Here is a 23,388-nt window from a genome sequence, read left to right as displayed (position 1 = left end):
ATATTCAGTTGACAAAATCTTTTATCTCATATCTTCCAAATAACTAAAGGATTTAGATAATTATAACATTATTTGGAAGATATTTTCTGTTGATATTCTCAAATTAAATTAATTCAACAACTGCATTTTATCTTTTAGCTTTTCTAAATTTTCCAAAATTACACATAAGCCCTGAAATTTCTTCTATCTGCACTTTAGCCCCATTTTAATTTCTGAAATTGCAAGAAAGCCCCTTAGTTGACCACCCTTGACCAGATTCAAACAACATTGACCAGTTTTGACCAGAGAAAGGACGCAATGAGTGCTCGCCACGTGTCCGCTCCCTTTCCACCCAAAATTAGGGTTCTTCAAATTGGGGGAAAGGACCTTTCTCTATGCCGCCACTTTGTCGTCATGAGGAAAAGAGGAGACGCTTCTGGCACCGCTGTTGCGAACTGTCGTCGCCTTCCTGATGAAGGAGATTTCGATTTGCGAATATGGTGGTGAAGCTTGCGAAGCATGGCGGCGATTTCTGTGGAGGGTTGGCTTTGCAACGACGCTTCGAAGGTGTGAAGGAAGAACGTCGACGCTGATGGAGGAAGAAAAAGGGAAATTCGCGATTTCCATGGTGCTCTCGGTGGCGGCAACAGTTTTGATTTCTGTTTCTTGATCTGTGTTTGCTTTGCAGGTAGTGGAGAAGATGAAGAAGCGGCAATGGTTGGCGGCAAGGGTTGAAGAACTCGCGAAGAAGAAAGGTTGCGCGATGGTGGAGAGATTCACCCAGTGGTGGCCTCGCGACGATGGTCTTCGCGATTCTGGGTGGCTCTACGACGGAGAATAGCGTCGTGGTGGTTTGGATCTGCGGCGTGGTGGCGCGATGATAGCTGCCATGGGAGATGGTGACGATGCTGGGTTTGATGGCGGTGCGGCATGTGGTTATTGGCCGTGGAAGAAGGTGGTTGATGGTGGCCACTGGCGACGCAGTTCCTGTGCGACGGCGGCTGACAGCGAGACTCTATGGTGGCTTGTAGTGGCGCGGCGGCAAGTTGGTTGCGGCTAGGGTTCTGCTGGAATTGGAATTAGGGTTTCATGCGTGGAAGATTATGATGTGGCAGAGGGGGTGATGTGGCAGCATGTGGTTGGCTAAATCTGTGTGGGGAGGATTTGGACACGTGGCATGATCTGGTGGAGTCTGATTTAGGAGGGGTAGGCATAGGAAATTTTAGGGGTTGTAGGAGAAAATGCTTAGTGTTTGGGCTTGGTTGTTTGACTTGTTTCAGAAATAGGAGTGTATGTAGGGAAATTTAGGAGGTGGAAGGATAAAGTCTGCTTGTTGGCCCATCTGTACATTATTTTTCAAATAAAACCTGGTTTTGGGCCTTAATTTGCAATTTGGACCAATTAAACTTTAATTTCAGCTGCACAAATAAACATTAGAGCATCCAAGAATAATTTATGCGCTAAAACTCACTTTTTACATCTCTTTAATTCCTAAACCCAACAATTCCAATAATCACAAATCCACTTAAAATCAACCATTTAAGCACAATTATCTCATCAAAAATTTGAATTTTAAAGCATAAATGTGGGCGTAAATATGCACTCATCACTTCCAATAGTACGTCTAAGCCCCTTCAAATTCGACGTAAAGTTTGCAATGTAAAAGAAAAAGAATAAAAGAAAGGCTTGCCATAAAACGTCGAATGGTTTGCGGCTCAACTAGGGATGGCAATTTTACCCGCGGGCTCGGGTATCTGCGAGTAAAATCCGCGGCGGGTAGTAACTATCCGCGGATATTTACTACCTGCGGGTAACGGGTAGCGGGTATTTTAATACCCGCTTTTAAACGGGTCGGGTACGGGTAGTATACTACCCGTCCCGCAGGTACCCGTTACCCGCAAAAAATTAAAAAAAAATAATTTATATATTTTTTAATTAAATTTAATTAAAACTAAAATAAAATTATATTTTATTAGTTTAAATTTAATTAAAATTAAATTTTAATTTACATTTAATTTAACTTATATTATATATATATATATATATATATATATATATATATATATATTTGTATTTTTATTTAAATTTTATTTTTAAAATGTATTAAATATTTTTTTTATCTTTTACGGGTATCCGCGAGTAGCGGGTACGATTTTATCCGGCGGGTCTGGTTGCGGGTAGGCACTACCCGTGCCGACCCAACCCGTTGCCATCCCTAGGCTCAATGTTTTATTTAAATGTAACGTCCAATTTAAATTGTATTCGACGTGGAATCTTTTTTATTGAATGTAAAAACATAACACAGTCACTATTTCTTCGCGCTTCTGTTTGTGCTTGAACTTTCTTCTTCGAGGACGATTACGATAAAGAAAGAAGGTTATTTTTAAGTCGTTTATGTCTTTCTAATATCATTTGGTACTCATTTACTTTGTTTTTCATGTGGGTTGACCGATTGATTTTCGTTTATCTTTAGGCTGTTTTTCGTACGTGGTCAGCGAACTTCATCATCTTCTCCAGTGACACCATTTGAAGTTTGGTTTTTTTTTCCTTCAATATTTCTTACGTATGATATTAAATGTCCATGTTTGTGTTGTGTTTGTCGATTCTGGACGTATGATATATGCATTACGATAAATATTTGTGTTCGTGTACGTTTACTATAATAGTTTTTTTTCCTTCAACGTATGATTGGTATTTTTTTTTGTTCTCAACGTAAGTTAGTTTTTTTTTCGTGGATTCTTTGCTTTTAGAGTAGTACTATGGATCGAAGCTGGATTCATCAACGTCATATTAGTGAAGAGTATGAGCGAGGGGTTTTTGAGTTCATAGAATATGTTAAAGAACACGCAAAACCAGTGAACGGGGCATATTTTTGCCCTTGTGTTCGTTGTCTCAATTAAGTATATCAAGACTGTGACAACATCCGTGATCATTTGTTCATCTATGGAATAATGAGAAGTTACACAGTTTGGACTAAATGGATAAAGGTTCGGATTATGTCGACGAATGGATGAATGATCATTTAGATGAAATGGTACGTGACGTTGGCGAAGAAAATTTTGGAAAAGCTCATTTATACGATAGTCTTAAGAACAATTCAAAGCAAGACTTGTATCCAGGATGCATCAATTTAACAAGGTTATCGACTACTTTGAAATTGTTTTGTTTGAAAGCAAGAAACGGATGGACTGATAAAAGTTTCACGGAATTTTACCATACTTCATTGTCAAAAAATTATGTAACAAACTTTTTTATGTATCTAACTTCATTATGCAGGATGAGTTGGTTGAGCAATAGACTCAAGGCACATTTGTGGCACAAGGTACGGAGGACCTCCTAGTAGTAGCCATAGGTCGGCTAGACCGACCAGGTCGTGTCCGTGCTTTTGGAGGAGCTATTGGATTGAGGGACTACTTTGGCCCTAAACCAAGAAGCACAAAAGTCGTGAGCTAGGAAGTGCTTAGTAGCCTCAGGCAACAGGTGCAATTCGAGATAGAGGAGCGCATGAATGAACGCTTAAGAACGCTCGAAGAAAAACTTGCAATGATCTCCCAACAACAACAACAACATCACATATGATCCTATCGCACCTCGTGTGAGCACCAAAGGCTCATGCTCTATTGCAGATCGTACTAATTACACTATTCAGTATGATTTTTTGGTTGATGAGGATCCTCCGCGCGTAGTGGTCGTGGGACGACAGATTGTAGGAGGCCAGACCATTCATGGTGTTCCTTTATTGCCCACTCACTCGCGGGTAACGATTGATGATGTTAGAGACCCTCATGCTCTCGTGCCAGTGCCTACATCTGAAATCCAATTCGTGGGGGAGGCCTTAGGCACATTTATAGCTTGTCTAAGGCTATGATCATGCCATATTTTGGCCAACCAGCGATATTATATTCTTATTTTTATTATCTTTAATCTTCAAGTTATAATTAAATGATTCCTAACTTTTGTAAATGTGACTTGCAGGTCTATCGTCCTGAGAAACAACCAATGCCTTAACCTGTGAATGAGGCTCATGAGGAAGTAGAAGACGATGATGATCCTCTATCCATATTGACATCGAGATTAAATAAGTTGAGAAAAGGACCGATAGAGCTGGTGTGGGAGTTAAGAACATTTGGCCTCGAGTGCCATATTCCATTGTATATTACTTTCAATGATGCATTCGAGATCATTGGTGGAGAAACAATGTTGAACATTTCATGGATACAACTATGGTGCATGTAAGTTTTTTAATTGTTACTTTCCAATTTGTATATTAGTATTATTACTTTTTAATAAATATACTTAACTTTATTGTTATAGGTACATGGACACCATCGTAGTGGAATCAGGTCGGGCGCTAGTTTATGGCTTTCTTGAACCTCAGACCATTCAACCATCTGGAAACACATTAGACTCCAGAAAATCATATATGTAAACATGGATGACTGAGTCTAATAGAGAGATATATATCACGCCATACATTGATGCGTATGTGTTTCCCAATATTGTCAACTTTTATCAAATTTTAATCAATAAAGTCACTACTTGTTGGTATATGATAGGGGACACTGGCAACTAATGGTGATCATTCCAAAAAAGGCACAAGTTGTATGGTTTTGTTCTCTTCATAGGAAGATGAAATCAGAGTTTAAGTCCTTGTTACAATCGTAAGTATTACATTCATTCATATCAATTCATGATGATATTAATATATTAACTTATGTTTCTAATGTTTCAAATGTTTCAAATTTGTTTAGAGTTGTGGCTAGGACCAGAGGAAAACAAATTGAAATTATATATCCTAAGGTTGGAATTCGTTGATCTTTAACCATTAATTTTCGTAGTCAAATTTAAACCATTACATTTGACTAAGTTCTTTCACATATTTAGTGTAATAAGTAGAATGATTCCTGGGCATGTGGCTACTAGATCATGTCATGGATGAAGGCAATCATCCGAGCAGAAATCTGAGGAGATTGGACTTAGGTACAAATTTACACTTGAAAATCCTACAAATATCAATAAATTTTTCACATTAAAATGAATATAATAGTAAAATTTCCTTGATTTTGCAGCAGTTCAACACTACCTCTACATTGTCAGATGCAGTAATAAAAATGAGAAGAGAGGAATGGGCACAATATTTGAATAAACATTTTAAATAGCTATAGCTTTAGGTTTTTCCTTTGATGATAGTAGCATTTGTTTAGCTTTTAGTTTTACTTGTGCATCTTTTTGAATGCATGAATTGATAATAACATCGTTTAAGTTGTGAATAAATGAATACTGTGAATAGATGAATGGAAAACTGGATTCTTTTAAGTTTTGATGATAGCATTAGTGTCTTTTAGTTTTACTATTTAATTGGATTGATGAATTGATGATAGCATGGTTTAAATTAATTAATTCTGTGAATATATGAATTGGAGAACTGGTTTATGTATTTCAGGTTTGGTAAAATGAGCTATAACGAACCAAATTTTAAAAAAAAACAAAACGTGACGTCGAACTATACACTATTCGACGTTCATATTGAATCTTAATGTCGCACTATGCACTGATTGACGTTCGTATAATATAGTGGATGTACGATCAAAATGTAACGTGAAGCATAAACCACTTCGACGTTAAACTTACGTCAAGCCTCTTCATTTAAATATAAATATTTATTCAAATATTAGATGTCCATTCTCTGCTACTCGACGTGTATATCAACAAAACATGACATCATTCGGCTAACTTCGACGTCCAAGTTACGTCAGCTTTACGTCGTTCCATTCCAATTGATGCCAAATTTTGTTGTAAATATAAATATTTATTCAAATATTAAATGTCAGGAACTGTAATATCTGACGTGTCTATAAACAATAAGTAACGTCGAGCTAAATAAATGGACGTCAACTTTACATCATACATCTTTGTCCATGACGTCAACTTTACGTCTCTCCCCTTACATTTGACGCCAAATCTTTCGTTAAATATAACTAGTTATTCAGATATTAGTCGTTGAACTCTATAGAGTGACGTGGATATAAAGGCGTAACGTCGAGCTGTAGGTGTTCGACGTCAAAATTACGTCTCACGATATGACGTCGAACGCGAATACGTCGTTGAAAGCCAAAAATATTCGACGTTGTACGTTGTTTTTGTACCAGTGACCACAACGGCTTAGGGTGATGATAACAGTTGAAAAACTGTTATTTTTATACTTAATTTTGACCTTAAAGACAACCTTTATGACTTAGAAATTAGCTTGAAATCATGTTTTTTGCTTATGTTGTGGAAATAAGAGAGTTGGATAGGTTTTATGCTTGGTTTTCCTTGTTTTGGCAGGTTTTAAGATGAATTGAATGAAAGAAGTGAAGTAGCCAGGAGTTAGACTCAGAAAAGGAAGGAAAAGTGCACAAAAGAAGAGTTGTAGTTACCATTCAGTGCCACTTTTACCGCTGAGCGGTACTCTGAAGTCTCGCAGTCACAGCTGAGGGGCAAAACTGCAGCTCAACGTCAAAATAGAAGAATCGCACTTACCGCTGAGCGCTAATTACCGTTGAGCGCTAATTACCGTTGAGCGCTAATTACCGCTGAGCGCCATTTAGTTTGGGCTTGGGCCTATTTTCTGTAATTTTTAGGAATCTATATAAGGTTTTAGCCGAATTAGGGTTAGTATCTTTGGACAGAAAGAGGCGAAATCACACTTTCTTCACCCCTTGGAGGAGGATTTTGGATGCTCAAGCTCTATTCTTCAACTTCTAGGGTTCTATCTTTCATTCTTTCATTGTTTTTCATCTACTTTCACCATGTCTATGGTGAACTAAACCTTCATTGTTGTTGGGGAACCGATGTAATCCTTTGAAACTCTCATGTATTGAATTTACTTTAATCTATATGCTTTTTTTCATTAATTGTTAGGGTTTTTCTTCTATACTCTATGCATGCTTTGTTTAACTCATTCAATTGCATGATCATTGATGTTATTTGTATGGATACATATAAGTAAATCTAGAACTGAAGAAATTCTCCCAAGAGCAATATTGCCTAGACATATGGATAGGAGGATTGGTTGCCTTTAAGCTTCTGTGCGAATGTAATGCATGAATAATTTCTAGGGAGAGGGAGACAAGACATTGTAAACTAGTGATTGGGAGTAGGCTTTCTTTACTGAGACATCGGGTTTAAGGTAAATTAGAAAGTGACATTAACATTAAAAGATGAATTCTTGAATACATGAGAGTGGATAGGATGAATCAGAAACCCCAACAACATAATCATTCATATTATACATCAACCGTTTTTGCATCTTTCAAGTCCATTGATCAAAACTTTGCATTCATGTTTATTTTTCATAGTTCAACAACAATATTTTCGGTTACAAGTCTAAGATAATCAACAAATCACATAACTGTTTAGGCCGTGAGTCCTTTGGGAAACGATACTTGGTCTTACCATTTTATTATTACTTGATACGATTCGGTACACTTGCCGAGGGTTAACAGGTGACCAACTTCGTCTTAGGGCAACGAGGAATGACGAGGGAAGGGAAGAGAGGGATTTCTGAAATTGGGGAGACGAGGGAAGGGGAGACGAGGGAATGGGAGAGAATGAATTCTTAAATTGGGGAATTTGGGGAACGAAACCCAAATTTCTAATTTAAGCCATCACAGACATTATCCATAAATTATGTCACCAACACATTACCAAAGGCCGTCGGTAAATGCCTGTCAGTAATAACTCTCTTTCCTATTGTGGCCTGTATATTGTTATTATTTTAAACTATATGTATAATGTTTTGATACTTTAGCTTACCCTTACTTTTGCGTTGTTTTTCTTTGCGTATGTTACTCTTTTTGCAATGATCATCTTAATGGTGTGAGCTTATGTGAAATCTCTGGGGAGCAGATGATGGTTGGTGGCAGAGCTAAAGCTTAGAGTAAGAAGTTTTGACTTTTTCTTTTGTTTGTAATGTTTACCTTACTCTTTTGGTTCAGTGTTGTATGTGTCATTATAATATAAATGGACGTACGGAGATTTCTATTATAAATTATTGTAATAAGAATTTATATGTTTTAATTGAGTTAAGTACTGTGTAATATCGATATATCCTATAGTAGTTAAATACTATCAAAAGTTAGGATGTTAACGTGGAAACTTATTTAAATTTGTTTTCTTAAAAATTGAACATTTTGTATTAATATTTTGGTTTAAAATTAATTTTTTATTTCAAATATACTTTAAAATTGTTTTTTTCTAAGTTTATGTTTTACAGATTTAATAATTTTATTTAAAATTAAAAACATAAAATATAAAAATAGTTGTAAATATTAATGAATATTTGTGAGTATATAAAAAATTACCGATATATTCTGCGAATATCTAACCAATAACAAAATATATTTTCTTAAATAAAACAGATAACAAATAAGCATTATTCTTTCCTAACTCGTTATCATCCTAATTAATATTAACGGAAATAAAGATGTGAAATAGAAAATGAAATAGAGACAAAATGGTGTAGACAGATAAATTCTTTTTAATACATCGAAAAAGATTAAAAAAAATATTCCTATTTGCAGTCACTTGTGCTTCATAATTCCCAATCTAGCCATAGTTACTATAATAATTTGTGATTATTTAAGTTATAATTACTAAGTATATTTTAATAAATTTATTGTGTTTATAATTGTAATATAAAATTGTTAAATTATCACCATTTAATTCATAAATAATAATTTGCTAATTATGTAATCAGTAAATATTTTAATAATTGATAAATATTATTAATCAATTAATTTAATAAATTAAATAAAGAATTTTAATTTTGTTAATTATTTAATTGATAATTTTTTAATAAGTTTATTTTAATTAAATTTGAAAATATTAAATTTAGAATAAATAATATTAGTTTTTAAATTAATATCTGTTTAATTAAAATTAAAATATAAAGTTGTAAAAACTTATTATACCCTGCAAAAACTTATTATACCCTGCTATAGATGGTCGATGGGTAAGTATTTATGTCATCATAATTTTAATTCGTTTATTTTACGTTTTCTTTTTGTGTTTTCAAGATTTATTCATGGAATATTTTGTTCATTATGAAGTATTAACTATTTTAATTTTTAAAATTTTTATTAATAATTAGTAATTAACAATAAGTATTGTTTATCGTGTTATAATTTATTTATTTATTTAGTATTTACAAATTTACTAATAAAAAAATTTATTAATAATTTGTTTATTAAATAATTATTTAAAATTAATATTTTTATTTAATTTAATAATATTTAAATAATCAAATAACTTTACTTTAACCGTTAATAACCGTCCATTAATTAATTAATGATTAAAATAATTAATAATTTTTATTATAATATTAATCTTAAAAAAATACTTCTAAGTATAACTCAATTCTATAAAATTAATTTATTTGGTGAAATTTATACTAATTTATATTTGTGTAAATTCTTTTTATATTGTAGTTGACATAAAATTTTTAACCATTAATTTTATTTATTATTTATTCAAATAATAAAAAATTAATAGTTTTATGTTTACAATTTCCAGTACAATAAATTTATTAAATATTTATTTAATAATTATAATTATAATTTAAATAATTACACATTAATATACTTTAATTTTTAAATAATACATTTAGAAAAAGAAAAGAAAAAGGACATAGTGTGAACCATAAACGTGACTAGATTGGAAATTGTGGGGGAAGTAGTCACAATAGGAAATTTTTCTTCTTTTTCTTTTGTTTGTTAGAAAAGAATTTATTGATTAATTGGGGTAGTTTAGTCTCTGCCATAGTGATTTAAAAGTTTTGAATGGTGGTTTATAAAGTGTGAAAAAGGAAGAAGAGAATCCTAATTCCATCTAAGTAACTTATGTTTCTCTTTTGTAATGAAACTCATACTCAAAAAGTATCAGTTAAAATCATAACCATTTAGAAAATAATTATGGCCAAAAGAAGAATAATTATGATGATATCAATAATTACAGAATTGTAATAGATATTCTATGAATACTAAATGGATGTTTTGAAAAATTATGAAAAGAACCATAAGGGAATTATTCCATTTCCATATAAGAAGAAAGAATGATGGTAATAGGTCTTACTTGAAACACGTTCCACTCCATCTATTTCATATTATATTATATTTAATTGGGTTAAATAGAATCTTATTTTTTAAATTTGAATGATTTATTTTTATTTAAAATTTGGATAAGTTTTGATTTTAAATTTTAAAAATAAATAGATATAATCTAGTTAACTTAAAAATCTTAATTTTTTTAAGTATTAAATGATATTTTAAATTAACATTTGAGTTAACATAAATCTATAAATATATCAAATGTTAATCTAAAACATGATTTGATACATAAAAGAATTAACACAATTAAATTAAAAAAATTACGTTTATTTATTTTTAAAATTGAAGAATGAAATCATATTCAGTTTTATGATAAGATCAAAATCTAATTTAAAAACATATTTGATAGTTCTTAATTTAACCACAATTTAAGGTAACACGTAACATCGTTATGAACACAATTACAGAAAGGAGATCCAAAGCATGTAAAAATAATAATGTAGTTGAGAATAAAAACAATGACTGAACACAAAAGAGGACAGGACAACAGAGACCTTCCCTGAAGAAAACTAATGAACCCCATTAGTTGCCACTCCAAGAATCCTATGTGGCCCTTATTTTAGCAGACATTAAAGTTCTTCCACCTCTTCCCAATTATAATTGCCATGTGCCTATACCCCCCAACAACATCTACAACTCCTCAACATTTTCTACCATAAATCCAACATCATTCTCATAGCTTTATGCTAGATGGACTTTGTGTTAGTGTTTTATAAGGATTTAACATGTCTAAAGCAAACCACATTATTTTCTAGTGCATCCCTTCATTAGGAAATGCTCCAGACTTTCACATGAATGCTGTATTAGTTGTACAATATAGTGTTTAGGCCATGAATCGTGATCCATATTTTGAGTTCATTCTTTATCTAAGGACAAGGTACCTAAACAAAAGCATGTCACTCAGTTGCCTCTCTTTTTTCTCTATGACAAAGAACAAGACATGAAAGCCTAAAGATAGGTATGTCTAGTCTATACCTATACCGATGGATCCGTGTAATAATGTTCCTGAAACCCATGATTACAGTGTCCCAAAAATTTCCTTCAATTATATAAACCGTACTGGTATAATTCGAGGATACTTCAGACAACATTCCAAGTTCCAGCACCATTTCTTGCAAGCTACTTCACATGCCATTTTATCCTCTTGGAAATTACCAACTTCAACTTCAAAAGTTTTAATGTCATCGGTGGTTTGGTTTCTAATCTTCCGTGGACCAGCAGGCTCGGTGGCTTTGTTTATTTATGCATCTATCCCCCCAAGACTAACCCACTGCATGTTTTGAGGTTCATGGTGAGGTACTATGTTGAAGATTGTGATTGTGTTGGTTTGGTATGGTTTGAATTTAGTTGAAGTTGAAGATGAAGATAGGAGAATCAAACATGTGTGTGTTGAGGGATAAGGATAGAGAAGGATAAGAAATGGTGCTCCTTTAGACAGATATAGAAAAGCTAAAGAAAAGGATTTTACAGTGGCAAAGTCGACCTAAAGGTTTATGATTTCTCTTCCACCACACCACATGGACTATCACGTGTCATTGTTGCTCCATGACAAAATCTCCTTATCCATTCCAATTGTTGAGACTTTGATGATCATTAAGGAGTGAAAGAGAGTTATTACAGACACTGAATTTTGGGGCGAAGGGAAAGAAAGAGAAAGAAATAAACCCTGCATCAGTACTTTGCATCTGCATTGTGGCGAGTGAGAACAAAAGCTAAAAACCATAATAATATCAGCATTTAACAGCTCTGACTGAAACACAATGAGGGACAAAAATTGAACAGCAAAAGAAGGACGAAATTGCATCACCACCACCACCTCTCCCTTTTCCCAAAGCCCAAAATTTCCTCTTTCTCATGTGATGTGCTTGCTGGATCTGACACCCATCATTGTTGCCTCTGCAGTGTAATCCTCAAATGCTCTTAACTCACCCTATCTTTCATACTTAGGTTTCAAACTCCTACACATTCTAAATTTCCAAACTCTCCAATTCATTTCACTCACGTGCTGCTGCATAGCTTGCAGGGATAATCAAACCCTAATTTGTTTCATATAATCTTTCGATAAAGATATACAAAGACCCTGGCAAACACTATTTTGATTTACTTCTAATACAACAAGACAAGAGATCCCACTCAAAGTATATAAATGATTACATTCCTCATCTTGTATATGAATCATTTAGATAGATTCTCTTGATTTATATGTAAAGTTGACCTTTTACATTTTACTCTTAGAATATTAATCTCGCTTTTATATATTCTGTCATTGTATCCGTGCCTTCAATTTCCCTTCTTTTCTCTATTCATATGCTTCATTTCTCCAACATCTAAAACAAACACTTTTTCTTAATTTTATAGATTTCATTTGTTTGTTTGCCTGTCTTCAAATTACTCCACTTTTTAACTATGGAAAATCCAAATGCATAAGACAGGGCAAGAGTCAGCTTCTCAATCTGCCTAGGCTTTGGTTTAAACAAAAGAAGTTTTCGCTTTGTTCTGTCCTATATTTGGATGATGCTTCTGAGTGAAAGAACGGATAAAATCGTTTCATCCACTGATTTAGTTTCTACTATTGCTATCTAATTACATGTTCTTAGTTTTAATTTTTATGCCTTCCGTTCTTAATTTTATTTATATGCTTGTAATATTTGTTCTTTTACACATAGGAAGTACATTATAAAAGATGTGTTATATCATATATTTTAGGCTTAATAACTTACTTCGTCCCGTGTTAAGGGATGAATTTTTATTTAGTACCGGTTTTAAAAACGAAGACATTGAGTCCCTATGTTATGAAAAATGTATGAATAAAGTCCTGTCCGTTAAATTGATAGCAAACAACGTTAACTCCAGCTTTTTCTCTCTCTTTATCACTTTTTTTATCAGCTTTTTGTCTCTCCTGTCATGCGCCTTCACTTCCACACTTGCTCCTCTCTCTCATCCTTTCAACTTCAATCACTCTGCCACCCCTTTCAAACCCTCCCTCCTCCGCATACCCAATTCTTGCCTCTTTTCCCTCTCCGACAGCGGCTCAGGCGGAAACGACACTCATGACGGCGACTGCGGCTCCAACAGTCCGAATTCCGGTGGCTCTGACTATGAATGTTTGTGTGTATAAGAGTTGAGTAATGTATTCTCTTTCTTCTTCCTATTCACTCATTTCTAATTCAATCTTTTCTTTCAACAAGGAACCACCACTGTACCTACTAATACCCAATATAACCTGCCAAGGAGATAGAATCCTAACTCTTAAACTCGTGAACCTGTACTCCTATTTTTAAAAGGACACATCACTTCATTAACCATACTCCTCGTGGGGACTCATTCTAAATATCTCTATACAAATTCTTATTATTTCCTAAAGAACCACTTCATAAACCGAAAAGAGAATAAAACATTGCCTCTGCATAAAAGATCTGTGCGCCACTGTTAAAAGGATTTTAAGTCTTCTTTTCCATTCTTACCATGAGACCCATACCTTATCTTTTATCATTTAAATCTTACGTATACACCTCTAAACGCATGCAGAACTTCCCTTAATTCACTTTCTCCTATAGTTTCTCCACGCTTACCTACATATATTCCCCAAATCATAAAACAACCATTTTATATCCTCCAGCTTCTCTTCTTTTCTTATCCACTAAACACCCAACTTCACTTTCTTTTTCTTACAACATAACCCATTCACGGTTCTTTAACCCAACAACTTTCATTGTTTTCTAGTAACAGCACAGCCACCCTAAAGTTCTTCTCCTCTAACACCCATTCATCACCAACACGCTCACCACTTTACTCCTTCATTTGAGGCAACTCTGGAGTTGCTCCTCTTCATTAAACTAATACCCCAACACCAAGATATATCTATTTTTTCCACCCAATACTTCACCTTCATCTTTCAACCTTTCCTGCTCTAATATTTCAACCCATCTTCTTAGCTATCCAACTTCATGCAACATCCTACTTCTTCTTTTCTTTCTTAACACCAATAACCCAAACCTAGGGAACCTGCATCTTCTCCCTCAACCCCTCACGGATCCATCACCTTCCTGTATTCCCAATCTAACCCAACCATCTTCTCGCTCAAAACCCTCACACTTCTCTTTTTCCCACTCACCTATTTCCTTCATCACCTATACACCCTGATACACCAAACCTCATCACTCCTCATTCAGCTTACTCCCCAAGCTGCATTTGGTTTGCATTATCTGTGTTAAATGAGTTTTACCCGCCGCATCCATGAAAAAAGAAGTCTGATACTACAATCCAATATATTAGTGCAGGAAATGTAGAAGAGAGAGAAGAAAAAGAGAGGAAGAATAACAGAAAAAGCTGAAACATGGTAGGAAATGCAGAGGAGAGAGAAGAAAAAGTACAGATTCGTCAGCAAGAGTTAACTCTGTTTATGTGAATTTAACGGAAGGGATCTAATTGATACAATTTATACTACTTTGGGATAAAATAGAAACATTTTTAAAACCGGATACTAAATAAAAATTCACCTCTTAACATGGGGACGAAGTAAGCTATTAAGCCTATATTTTATATATGAGAAAAATTTGTTTTTCCAAAACTAAGATTAATTTTGTAAATGTACATTAAATTAATTAATTAATAAACATAAAGAATTAAAAATAATAAGATATTGATTAGTAATTGAAAAATGAAAACATCACATTTAAAAATTACTCATCTAATTTATCCTAAGTTTAGTATATATTAGTTTAGGAAATTATTTCATTTTAGAAAATTGTATAGTAATTAAAGGTATGCTTAGAAATAATCAAGAATGTCACTGTTGCATAATTTGTTTCAAACTTAAGTAGGAAATAAACTTAAATTATATTATATTAATATTAATGTAAATTTAGTCTAATTAATTTATGAAATTATTTTATTTTAATGTATTTTATAGTATTTTAACATATGTTTAGGAAATTAATTTAAGAAATTATTTTATTTTCGCTTGGTTAGAAACTAAACATTCGGAGTGTGCATGATGTTAAGAAAAGCAAACTACATACAAAAAGTTAAAAAATAATTGTCCATATATGCAAAATATGTAAGAGTCTATCGTTTTAGAATTAATAGTATGTTTATATTAGTAAAACTCAATTATTTTAATATTAAAAGTTTAAAACAGAAATAAAGTTTTTCACAAATGAGTTTCATTATTTTAGAAGTACAAAATCTAGCTAAATCTTTTTTCTCTTTAGAGCTCTTCCTTCTCTCTATGCTTTCTTACAACCTGTTCATTTATCTAAAGATCAAAAACTACTAGAACGATCAACCTGTTCAATATTAACCAAGTCAGAGCAGCAAAAACGTACTTCCAGCTCAGAAATCTCATGGAAACAATGCAATTTCGCTAATGACCAACCAAGCACACTTAACCTACCATTGAAACAAAGTTAAAACAGCAAACAAAATGGAATTAACAAAAACGTAACAACAACAACAACAACAACAAACGAAAATCAAAACGCAAATCTAAATTGGATAACAAATTTAAAACGTAAAACGTAAATGAAAGCTTGAAAAGAAATGGGAATGCGAAAATGAAGCAAGAACCGAAACACAATTGCAATTGAAATTAAAAATGAGATTCATTCATTAATTGAAAGGAAAAGAGAACAAAACCTAAGCCCCCAAGGCGAGGGGTGGAAAACACACCAAAGCTCCTAACCTAAGAAGAGAAAACGCCAAAATGAGGGAGGAAGAAGTGACCTAAATCTGATTTGGGTATTTAAAAACCCCAAAAGACAAAAATGCCCTTTAAATGGCTTCTCCTAAATGATGACAAAAAATGGATTCAAAATCATAAAGTTTGACCCAATTACATTATAAACGAATTCAAAATGAAATTAAACTATAATGTTGACGTGGCCAGACTCTTCTTGTCCCAAAATATGATTCCTAAATTGTCCTGCAATTAATAATTGAAATAATTAAGACCAAATAATTCAAATTAATTAAAATAAGAATTATTAGTCAAATTGAGCCCAAATAGTGAAAATGAGACAATAATGAATAATTAAACACAATTCACTAATACAATATGGTGCAAAGTTAAGTGAAATGTTTTAAATTCTCTTGCAAATCAACGCTTAATAACTACCGTAGGAGTTATACAATCTGCAATAGTTATTAGACGTGTATGTTTTTAATAAAGCATTTTAGGAAAAATGTTTTAAACAAGGGAGGCAATAACACAAGTATTTTTATATTGGTTCACTCAAACCTAAGCTACGTCCAATCTCCCTTAAGACCTCTTAAAGGGTGCCACTAATCTTTTTCAAAGATTACGAACGAGTACAAACCACTCTTAGTAGACACCGAGCATTATCAACCACTCATGGTTCCCCTAGTCAACCTAACTAGTTCGAGTTTAACCACTCCTAATATACAAGTATTATCAACTACTTTTAGTTTTCCTAGACAATTGTCTAGAATTCTTAACTCAATTGAGTTAAACAATAGAAGTGTTTTGATTATAAATACAAATTCAAATAACTCTCAAAGAGTGGATAAATACAATACAATGAAATATGAGAACTTATGAAGTTATTTGTCTTAAAGTGAAGAGCTTTAAACATTATAAGCTTTGAGAATAGCTAATGAGTGCATATTTATGCTCACATTTATGTTTTAAAATTCAATTTTTTGATGAGATTATTATGCTTAAGTGATTGATTTAAAGTAAATTTGTGACGATTGGATTTATTGGATATGTGAATTAAAGATGCTTAAAATGTTATTCTTAGTTGCAAAAATTATTTTAGATGTTCTAATGTTTATTTGTGCAACTGAAGTTAGAATTTTATTCATTTATGCAAAAAGTTTATTTGGTCCAATCTGGTTGATGAATCACTATTTTATACTATTAACTTAGTTGTCCGTGTTGAGCTTCTTGATAGGAGTAGCACTTAGTTGTCCAATCTTCAATATATCTCTTTGCTAGAGTTGACTTGAGATGATTAAGAGATTATATTTCTTTTGATGAATGATATTGTATCATTGTTACATTGATATTTTTGTACTGTTTCTAATCTGATACCATTTTGACATATGCTGATATATGCTCTGATATATACTGTATTGTGCATCTGTGTTTTGAGATTAAAACATGCATAATGACAGGGGAGCATTGCATATACATTGAGATGCTTCACATGCCACTAGTGAAAAAATCAATGATAGGTAAAAATGACCTATTATGATAGATAACCTGGCATCATAGTTCTGGACATGGACATCATAATAGGTTTGCGCATTTTATGATAGACAAAAAAGTCCATCATAATAGGTCCAGCGTATTATGACATACTTTCTGCCACCTATCATAATAAGTCCAATGTATTATGACAGATTTTCACTTATCAATCATAATATAGCGAATTTATTATGATGCAACTGGATTTACCTATCATAATATGTGACGTTTTATGATGCATATTTCTTCACCTATCATAATATGTAGAATATATTATAACAAGTAATTGTTCACCTATCATAATATATACTTTTCAAAAATAAGCTTTTATTACATACATTATTCACCTACCATAAAAACTTGTTTTTTTTTTAAAAAAATCATTATTACATTTTACATATTCAATCAATTTAGAATTATTATTATCTCATCCAATCAATTTATAATCACTATAACACGAAATGAATAGATTCAATTGAACTAACAAAATGAAATTCATTTCATACATTAAATTGTTTAATAATATTAAATTCATAATTTGTACATCAAACTATACATTAAATCCATATATTACATTAACCTACATACTCTACTAAATTGTAGTCAAGTTTCTACAGTTTACTAACACTTAAAATAAAATAAGTTCACTTGGTTCTTCAATGTCTAGAGCTTCCATTAGAGATGAATCATTAAAAATATACAAATAAAATAATAGAGTTAAAAGAATATTGTAACGAGCAACAAGCATGGATCTACAATTCTAAATGCGTGGTTCTATAATTCTAAATGCAATAGTTTAATCTTCTAAAATGAGTTCTAATGCGTGGAAATGAGATAGGAATGCATGAAATGTGTCAAACAAATGATATTAAACCTATTTAAAACTACCTAAACTGATGCAGAGATGTGAAAACAAAAACTGAAAATGCCTAAGAGAAAATCGTATGCATGCTAGGTGTTCGACAAAATGCACATCATAAAACCACTCATGATGCCTAAAACCACTCATGATATGCATGCAGAACTAATAAAACACTCACAATACTAAAAATCACTCTTGAAACCAGATTTAGAAAAACTTACCAGCAAGTGAAAGTTCATTAACTTTTCAGCAAAAGTGCAATTTTGGTTTGATATGCAGATGTCAAGGACCTATTTGAATCAATAGAAATATACGTGAGAAGTATGTAGAGAGAATGAACAACATGAAATGCATGAATCCACACTTTAAATCAGATTTGGCAGCAGCTAAAACCAGAAGAAGGATAATATGTAGATAACATTTACAGGTATAAACATAGCCTTTCAAGTTAAACTTCCACTCTGATGGAATTCAACTAAGTTGAACAACTAGATATTGTAAATAAAGGGAAATTTTAAAAGAAGTAACTATATAAATAGAGTTAAACCTGTTGAGCATATGTCTTTGTCAAAGCTACACACATTAGTAGGCTACGCCTACTCCTCCTTCTGCTTGTTTCCACTCTCTCGGACAAAGTAGCATTCTTCCTCCAGCCTACTACATTAACGTAAAAAAATCTTATTCCTATGCTAAAAAACACATAAAGAATTTTTTTCAATTTAAATTAAAGAGAATACACCTTGGGAGCCATCACAAGACGAAGTTCATCATGGGGGCAGATGGATCCTTAGATGCCATTCCTCTCAATCATGGAGGAACACAAAGCACTTATTATTCACATCTCAGGGAGTTGAAAATTTTTACAGTAAAACATTCTAGTATATATATATATATATATATATATATATATATATATATATATATATATATATATATATATATATATATATATATATATATATATATATATATATTTGTAAGACGCTTAGCAAGTAAAGGGCAGAGATTTCTTATATAATGACTATAAATTACCCTCTTGAGATTTCAGTAATGTTTAGCAGAGTCAATGAAAGTCAATGAAATTAAATAACAGGAAAATGAGAACTTTGAACGCCAAGAAATACAAGAAAATCACTACATAAAGTATTAAACGCCAAGAAATACAGGAAATACAGGAAAATCACAGCATGCATGCAAGAGATACTACCTTGTCCACCAGTTTCCTCCTTTACCCTCTCAACAAAGTCTTCTGTTTTCTAATTGATAGCCACATCAGCCCCAATACTCTTTCAAAAAGCTAGCTTCTCCTCACTCCCTGTCAAGCAATAGTTAATCTAGAATAATATTTCAGGAAACACTGCTTGGAATTTAAATAAACCAGAAGTAGTATCTTTATAAAAGTTAACATGATAAATTTAAAACTGTATGGATATGGTATATCTTTCTGGAATAAAAAACTGTTGGAAACAAAAGTCATTAAATTTAAGAAGGATGAGCCCAGATTTGGATATGCATCCAAGCAAAATTGTTGGTAACAAAAGTCATCTGCATTTTTAAATCATAGAAACGAAAAACATATCTTTCTGGAATAAAAAACTGTTGGAAACAAAAGTCATTAAATTTAAGAAGGATGAGCCCAGATTTGGATATGCATCCAAGCAAAATTGTTGGTAACAAAAGTCATCTGCATTTTTAAATCATAGAAACGAAAAACAATACATTTAATCAGCCAGTCAGCCATTAATCAACAATTTCAGCATACATTCATATATTATATATAAACGAAACTGAACTAAATAATAAATGAAAACAAGAACCACACCTTGACCACAATACCGGACTTTGCTTCAACAAGCGAGTCCCTAAGATTTTGAGCCTGGGCAGGTCCCTGGAAACACAACGCCATGTTAGCAGTATAAATTATAGTCCTACTCCTCTGTGCGTTCCAGTACATTCTTCCAGTTATAGTCTTGCTCGCATTCCAAAAACGAAACAAATCTCATGAAATCGGACCAAAACACTTACGTCGAACGGTCAAACAGAAGATCGGTAGCAAAATCGAGAGAGAGAGAAGAAAATGAAATCACCTGAAGCGGAGGAAGTTGATTGGTGGAGGATTGAAGGTGTTGGAGGCCAGCCGATTGGAGCCACCTGTTGCCGTTGGAAGAGGCATCGAGGAAGTTATCTGAGTACTGGCGCTGGTGGTTTTCACTCGCGAAAGAAGGTTTGGGTGTGCCTCTCAACTCCCTTCATTCTCGGTTAGGGTTTAATTCAAGAAAAACAAAAAAAAAATTGAAGAAGAAAGGAATTAGGGTTCCTACTTCTATCTCATATGATCGCGCTCTCCTTCGCTCACTCTTCGTCTATGCATGGAGGCCACTGAGGGGGAAGGTACGGAGGGGAAAACGTGATGTGAAGAGAAAAAAAATTATTCTGACAAAGATGGTTGAAAATAAAGAGAACATGAAAAGAGAAAGAAATGGAGGCATAACGTCAACTCAAAGAGAAGAGAGCCTGAAGATTCGAGACGGCGTGGATGCTTCGAGGGCTTCGAGACGGTGTGTTCTGTACTCTGCGCGATGAGAGATTGAGATCGGAAGAAAAGCTCTGCGCGACGAGAGATTGAGAGTTGGAAGAAATGAAATGCTGTCAGCTGGACTGCAGAGAGTTAAAGGGTTTTGCACTTATGATACGTGTTTCAATATCTCTCATCATGTTTTTTCTATAATTTCAATTTTGCCACCGTGTTCAACTATTATGATAGTGGTCTTTTACTTATCATAATATATTTATCTTTTATTACAAAGATATCACTGTTACACCTATTATAATAGGTTTCTTAAAATATATTTTAATTTTATTACAAAATTATCATCGGTCAATGTATTATGATAGGTGAATTTTACCTATCATAATATCCCGTCATGGAATTCTATTCTTTTCTTAGTATGCCTACATTTAAGGAGGAGAGTATATATAAAATCATGTGAATATCTTTGACAGGGAGCATCATTATTTGTTTTTTTATGATTATCTTATGCATCTCTGTATGCTTGATTATCTGTATATCAATACCATTGTGTTTACCTTTTTTGCTAATTCCCAAATGGGGAGAATTATGTTTATTTGTAATTGATTGATAATCTGTATTGGGTTGTGCATCATCAAAAAAGAGGGAGATTGTTAAGATTGTTGATTGATAACATTTAAATATACCGTTATATGTGATTCAATTTTGATATTAAATCAACCTTTTTTTAGAATTAGAAGCTTGTTTGAACTCATGTTTTTAGTTTAGTTTTGTGAATAAGTGAGTAGAGGGTATACTTAATGATTTTATCACTAAATTCCCTTGATTTTGTAGGTTATTGGAATGATTTAAAAGAAGAGCAGAAGTATCAAGAGGTTAGAATTCAAGAAGGACAGTTAAAACATCAAAAAAGGAGCACAAGAGGTCACGCAGGGCGCCTAGGCGCTTGATTCTGGGCGCCCCATTCTAGGCTTTGTGTATGATGTGATAAACTGTTGTTTGTGATGAGTAATATTCTTGTGTTTGCTCTATTGTTCTATGATGCATGTTGAGTTAATGATTGGTGAGGCTTTTAAGCATAGATGGTGGTTGCTCATAGTTTTGTTAAAAACAAATGCATGATTTCAATTGTGATTAATGTGCTGGGTAGGATGTTATTAAATTGTGGAACTTCATTTAGCCTGAGTGGTGGACTCCAGAGTTTTTGATTGATTGAATGTTATTACTTTGGAAGCATGATTGATTTTGCCTAATTTTCTATGATTGAACCACTTGCTTGCTTGTTACACATGATCAAGGCCTTGTTTTCTTCTCCCTTAGAGCCAATGTCAATAGGTGAACCTAACAAAGAGTAATGTTTTTCTTAAACCTTTGAACCTTGAGCCTAAATGTGAAATTTTGAATATCCTTTTTGAAATCCTTACCTTGAGTTGAGTAGAGTATGTTATATGGTAATGGATAATGTTTCAAGTTTGGGGTTGTGAGAAACTGGAAAGAACTTTATGAAATTAATTAAAGAGCATTGAGCAAAAGAAAAAAAGAAAAAGAGAAGAAAAGAAAGAAAAGAAAAGGTTAAGCTTAATGAAAGGAAAGTTGGGAATGAGTTGAATTCATAAAAGCAGAAAGAGAGATTATTGTTAATGTGAATGGATGAACTATGCACTCTCTTAACTCAAGGATTTTGTTGTCTAGGAAAACCAATTTTCTTCTTAGCCCGGCCTCAATACAAGCTTTGAAAAGTCCTTGTGATGATAACTTGTTTGTGAGTGTGTTTGATATGTGATTAAATGAAAGGCAAAGTTGATTCATGTGGCATTGTGATGGTAAAGTGTAAGAGTGTCACCTCACTATATACCTTTGAGTTTAAGTGAAACACTTTTGAGTGCTTGAGTGAAACACTATCTTTGGTGAGTAATAGTTCCATGCATATAGGGTAACATTCTTGCTTGGTTGTTGATTAATCATGAGGTTTGTATCTGTGGTGTATGTCTTGATTATGTGAGCACCATAGTTGAAGCTTGATTGGCTTAAGCATCATTATATCTTGACTAATCTTTCTATGATGAGCATTCATGAGTGATTTACTTGTCTAAAAAGAAAATGCTTTATTATATGCTTGACCATTGTAGTATGATTATTTTGTTTAAGCCAAGTTACATTTTGCTTGAGGACAAGCAAAGTTTCAAGTTGGGGGTTGCGATAACGGTTAAATATACCGTTATCTGTTATTCAATTTTGATATTAAATCAACCTTTTTTTGGAATTATAAGCTTGCTTGAACTCATGTTTTTAGTTTAGTTTTGTGAATTAGTGAGTAGAGGGTATACTTAATGATTTTATCACTAAATTCCCTTGATTTTGTAGGTTATCGGAATGATTTAAAAGAAGAACAAAAGTATCAAGAGGTTGGAATTCAAGAGGGACAGTTAAAACATCAAAAAAGGAGCACAGGAGGTCATGCAGGGCGCCTGAGCGCCAGCTTTGTATCCAGGGGGCTTGAGTGCCCAAGTCAGGGTGCTGGAGTGCCAATTTTGACCCGTACCACACCTGGGCGCCCCACTTAGGGCATTGAGCGCCACTGAAGTGGGCTTGGACCTGTTTTTTGTTATTTTTATGTTCTATTTAAGGACTTGGACGTCCTACGGATTTTATGTTTTGA

At 33.1% G+C, this 23,388-nt stretch overlaps 1 long non-coding RNA gene and 1 pseudogene across 7 annotated transcripts; one reads left to right on the top strand and one right to left on the bottom strand.

Moving 5' to 3' along the window:
* The first annotated feature begins 856 nt into the window (after window positions 1-856).
* On the top strand, window positions 857-4,944 carry LOC148196561 (uncharacterized; annotated as a pseudogene).
* A 10,739-nt stretch (window positions 4,945-15,683) lies between these two features.
* On the bottom strand, window positions 15,684-20,868 carry LOC124832162 (uncharacterized). 7 transcript variants are annotated; one of them, XR_015780389.1, is made up of 7 exons: window positions 20,287-20,867; window positions 20,022-20,087; window positions 19,407-19,514; window positions 18,939-19,001; window positions 18,747-18,856; window positions 18,421-18,489; window positions 15,684-16,050 (listed from the first exon to the last, which is right to left on the bottom strand). It is a non-coding gene; the product is annotated as an uncharacterized LOC124832162 (long non-coding RNA). The 7 variants fall into 7 exon arrangements; XR_015780391.1 differs by having other exon boundaries at window positions 18,747-18,853; XR_015780386.1 differs by having other exon boundaries at window positions 18,747-19,001; window positions 20,287-20,446; window positions 20,521-20,867.
* Window positions 20,869-23,388: the final 2,520 nt, after the last annotated feature.

The sequence above is a fragment of the Vigna umbellata genome, chromosome 6 (genome assembly GCF_029865625.1).
Source record: "Vigna umbellata cultivar VRB3 chromosome 6, Vumbellata_1.0, whole genome shotgun sequence".
NCBI classification, from domain to species: Eukaryota; Viridiplantae; Streptophyta; class Magnoliopsida; order Fabales; family Fabaceae; genus Vigna; species Vigna umbellata.
Note: the sequence above shows the minus strand (reverse complement) of the source record. Positions and strands in the feature narration are given on the sequence as shown.